Below are 5,804 nucleotides of genomic sequence, written 5' to 3' on the forward strand. Positions count from 1 at the left end.
GCTTTATACCACTTATTTTTTTTTATTTTCCTTACAACTATAAATTCCAGTTAATAATTTAGTGCTAATCAGCTCCTTATCTTCTGAAAAGGAGAGTCTATTTTGAATCACAAGGCAACTGACCTTGGAGGTAGTTTAATATATGCAGATTTCTTATATTGTCCCTGTTCTTTTACTCAAAGCATTTCTTGGTTACACGTAGATCTGAACTGCACAATACTCTTGTCCATGTTAACTGATTTAATTATGATAGAGTTGACACTCTTCCTCAATTTTGAATTTTACATTTTTTTTGTGCAACTAGTTTCAAATAATAACATGATGGTTTAACAAGCAAATAAAATAAAAATGAAGAGTTGAGGTAAATCTTGTGTACTACAAAGAATACTAGAATCTTTCTAAATTAATTAGGTTTTTCACAAGGTGATCATCTCTCTGTCCAAATAATTTTTTCCATCAAATGACATTTTTTAGAATGATGTAAATTATTTGCATTGATCAGAAAAAGAAGATGTGGATCAAATGTAAAACTAAAATAAGAATTTAAAGTCAGTTCCTTGGATTAAGTTTCACAAATTAAAAAAAAAAGGAATTGAGAAATGAGTTATAGAATAATTATAATTTTAAGGGTAATTATGAAACTATGTAAGAAAGTAAATGAATGTTCAGTTGAAATTTAAAAAATCTTTAGCAATACTAGGTCAAGAATATGTGTCAATATTATTAATAATAATAGACTGTTTATAATATCAAAAATGACTTTGACTTTAATGTCCTAGTGAGTTAAGGTGATTCTGTTGGCCATTGCATAGACTGCTAGGTCAAAGACCAAGGAAAAGAAAAGAAAAGAAAATTTGTTTTTAGCTAAAAATTTATATAATGTGGCTTTTATGAACAGGTTTCTCTCTGAAAGTATCCCCTCATTACAAGCAGCTTCAAACTTCTTTATATGTCAATGATAACAACCTGTTTTGAAGACTAATCTTATTTTTGTTGGCTTATTGTTTTTATTTTCCTATTTTCTCACACCAAAATTAGGAGAAAGAAGAGGCTGGATTTCTATTTCAAAAAGCGGAATGAATATTAAGTTACAGTATTAGCAAGGAGATACAGTGATTTATTTTAATACAGTTTTTTTTGAGAAATGAAAAATTGCTTTGCTTTAGATTAATAAGCCATTTTGTTAGACATTATTCTCCACTTAATATTTTTATACTTACACTGGAAAATATGCTGGGTTGATTTAGATTGTAACTTGTTGAAATTTCATCTGGATTTTGATGATCCTATTTATATAATCTTCATGCTTAGAAAGTGGAATATGAAATCAACAAAAATTACAGGTGTACTTTTGGGATTAATATGCATTTTGGGTAAGGTAAAATAATCTTAAAGAAATAAATTTAGTGAACACATTTTATGTTTTTATATTGGTGTTAACATCTCAAATTGTTTTCATGAAAATTCTCTCATGAAAATAACCTTGTTTTTTATTAGCCTGTTTGCTATTTTCAATCACGCTATGAAGGAATGATTAAATCAAATATAAAGTTTAGAACAGTTTAACAGGCTTAATAGTGTTACAGATAAGATAGAAATGTTTCTGGTATTATCTTGAATAGTCAGTAGGAAATTGAGTTGTTCTCTTTTAAAGGACTGCAAAATCTCATTATGTGGCTCTAAAATATTTTAAATTATATATTTCACATGCCAACTTACAGAACCATTGTTTTGACAAAAAAACATCTTTCAACATTGTTAGTTGTGCTACTTAAAATTGACTTTTTATCTGCAAATAATTTTGTCATTCTCTGTGGAATATTTGACCTGACCAGGTCTAAGACAGTACATCTAAGCCTACAAAACATGAGATTACACTAAAAAAAAAGAGTAATATTTTGCTCAGCTTTGAGAGCAGATACTTGAAAGTAGCATCTTCTGCTAAGAGATTTTCAGTAAGTCATAGTTTCTCATTTATATTCTTAGTTGTGGATATGAAGTTTATATATTTGTGTTTTAGAAAAGGTGTGCTTCTAATTTAAAATTATTATTTCATATATAAGAATATACACATGATGTTTTTTCCCAATTAAACTTTCCAAAATAGACTTAAAAGTACTCATAAATTTATGTTGATTATAGGGTTTAGTAATATTAGTCTCTTTTATTTAAGAATAATTGTTTCTATTGTCACTAGGGCATAAAAATAGTTTTTCTTTTAATTAATTAAGCTCTTAATCTAATATAGCCTTAATGAATTCACACATAGGAATTACTTGATGAAGCAATAATGAAAGGCTGTCTGGCTGATATCCATCAGCCTCTGTCTTGAAAATAAGTAAATTTTAAAGTGAAAACATATAAATTAGAACTATATCTGTTTTATGTATCTAGGGTTTATATAATTTAATTTTATAATTCAATTTTGTTCAATTGTGCCATGCATATGTTTTCTGAATCATGAAAACTCCACAATCACCGCTGTATGTAAAACACAAAGGAATACTAAGAGTATGATACTTGTTTTGATTATGATGCATAAGTAAAAATCCAAAACTAATCATAACTAAAATTGTTTCTGTGACATTTTCTTCTTTTCTCATCTATTTTTTCTTTTCTTCTTTATCCTCTTTCATCTTCCTTTTCTTCTTTTTAAACAAATAACAATATTTTGAATATAGACTAATTGTATTTAGAAGTAGAGAATAAAAACTGGTCATAAAGAAGAATATAATTCAATTTATAAACACAAGTTATCTCAAGTTAAAATCAATATAACAGAACCTCTCAACTCCATCTAGTTAACTCCTGGGATTAATTCAGGGTCTCAATTTCCTTTGTGGAACATACTAATTATTTTCCAGGGTAGTTCATCTCTCCAACTTTGTATATTGTGTCAAGAGTAACATGCATTTGTCACCTCAGGTGTCACTGCCATTTTTCTTGTATTTTCATTTAATAATTTATTTAAATATTGTACAATTTAATGAAAAATTATTGGTGGGAAAGTTTTTTTTTTTTTTGACAGGGGTGTCAAAACCAAGGAAACTACTTTGGAATTGAATAAAAGCAAGTTGACAAAAGTATATGAAATATTTTATAAAAACTATAAAATTGAACAAGTCTTTTGTTTTCAGATTGCTTTACAAATAGCTTTGACTTTTTTTTTCATTAAAAAATTAGAACCTCTAGATAGGGAAGAGAGGTGGGAGGGAAAGGGAGGGAAAAGGGGAATTCCATGGAAGAGGGAAGGAGACCCCCCCCCTTCAATATACAGAATACAGGTATGATGATGTGAGGGGGAAAAAAAAAGAAGTGGGTTACATTAGACTGGGTAGAAAGAAGTGATGGAACTGGAGGGGAGGGGAAGGGGGGAATGGAAGGACAAAAGAATAAAATAGACATTATTATTGCTGTGGGTATATACGTGACTGCATGACCAAAGTAATTCTGCAACTTGTACACTCAGAAAAATGAGAAATTATATCCCATCTGATTCAAATGTATGATATGTCAAGATCATTGTACTGTCATGTGTAACTAATTAAAACAATAAGAAAGAAAGAAAACAAAATTTGAAAAAAAATTAGAAATCAAAAGCTGTGCCTGAGAGTTAAGAGGGAAAAAAAATAGTAACAAATCCATAATAGTGGATTCTTACTCAAAGAAAAAGATCTTGATTCTATAACAAAACAATAGTATTCCTATCTACTTAAGTCTTATATAATAAACCATCAAATATACCTATGACCTTTATATGATTCTCTTTTAATTATTTTGTTTACTTAATTAGTTCAGTAAATTATTCCTTCTAGAATTTAAGAAAAGAGGGTTTCCATTGTGCTTTGTAATGTCTGAGAAAAAAGTTAAGGATGATTTTTCTTTTGTTAGACTAACTGAATTCTATGAGTGTTTTGACATCTGAGTATCATTAGGAAGACACACTGCCCACTTGAGGAGACATGGCTGCCATTTTGGGTCTAAGATAGCTTCCAGAAAGTTTCAAGTGTTTACTTTGTGAAATGAGGGAAATAATTTACAATAACATGGATGGGAAACAGGTTTCACCTTGAAATAAAACTCTGATTAAATGCCAGTGGATACTTGAAAATCTGTTCTGAGATGACTTGATAGCCCTTCACCATAGAACTAGATGCTTTGGTCTGGTAGTGATGTCTGCCATGGGAAGAACGTGGAGTAGAATGATAAAACTGTGACAAAATTACTCTACTGAGTTATAACTACTTTTTTTTAGTGTTTTCAGTTTTAAAATAAAAGTTTTTAAAGGTTTTTTTTTTTTTTCTTTTTTACCTCCTGTTGCAACACTCCCACTGGTGATGTCCTTTAGTATTGGTTAGTAACCACATAGATGAGAAAGATTGGGACCAATGCACGATTTATCCTTTTCATCCTCATAAGAAACACATCTTTGTTACTTTACGTACGACACAATGAGAAATATTTGTACAAATAAAAACAAATAGTTTTTTTTGCTGTAACTTCTCCAAAAACTCAATATGTTTTGTCTTCATTAGAGAAAACTAGTCTAAAATTTGTTCAACAATATTATTTTTATTATTATATAGCTAAGATGAGTAAAAGTATACAGAACATGAGAGCAAAAGGACTGTTCCAGTGATCACTGTTTGATTTAGTAAATTTGGCTGTTAATATGACTATGGTTTTCTTCAAGGTCCTTGACATGGGACATGATTTTGAATTTATATTAGGATAGCTTTTCTGGATGAAAACTACAATAATATCTAAGACAGTATATTCACAAGTTTCATTAATATAAGATATTGATTAAGAAGAATTACTTTGTTTTAATCTTCACAAATGTAGAAAAATGAATTCTCGAATTTATAATGTAAATGGTACTACAATTCTTTCTTTGAAGATTATGTCAATGCATGTATTTTCATGTCAATAAAATATGCTCATTGAATCCCATCATCTAAATATTCCCCAAACTCTAAATGTCATAAATATACATAAAAGACATACATGTTATATTGATGAAGATTGATGATAGGTATGTGTAAATGCACATGTTAGGGACAATTTTACTTCAGTTAATGCCTAGTAATGTGACAATCATCAGAAATGAAAAAAGAATGAAATCTTCCTTATTTAACAATTATTAATTGAATAACTAAAATACACTGCTCTAACTATGGGAGATTTACAAATGTGAAAGCACAAAACCCCAGAAACTGACAGAGACTATTATATTAGGAATCTTCCCAGGAAGCTACTGGAATGTACCATAAATCCCTGTCATTACAAATTACAAATTTATTTTCCTACAAAATAAAGTTTTATTGTACATGTAAGAAAGCTTGAAACTGTTCAGTCTTCATTTATAGTCTTGACACATCAATTTTATAACAGTAAATTTTGCCTTTCAAAATATGTGGTATATGGATGGTTCCCAGCCCCTGAAATGGGCCACTTCACATTATAATTGCTGCTTCAAACCTGAGAGATTCCCTTTTCTGTTTAATCCTTCTCTTAATGACCTCATTTATTGTCTACTGGAAATCAATTTAGAAAATCATGTTAGTTCACTAAGCACTTCAGATAAGGCAATTCCATGAAGCATTCCAAGATTATCACAAGGAGTTGCTCTCATATGCCATAAAACAAGAAAGAGGTAAAATATGACCTGTTGCAGGATGGTTACAGTTTTACAGCCCCTCCCACTGCAGCTCTTAAGTCACTCAGTTACACTTAGCTCTGGATTATCACTCTCAGATTGAAAGCAAAACACTGGGTTTTTCTGGGCTTGAGGTGCCATTTGT

Source organism: Spermophilus citellus (genome assembly GCF_964194105.1).
Source record: "Spermophilus citellus genome assembly, chromosome: 14".
Lineage (NCBI taxonomy): Eukaryota > Metazoa > Chordata > Mammalia > Rodentia > Sciuridae > Spermophilus > Spermophilus citellus.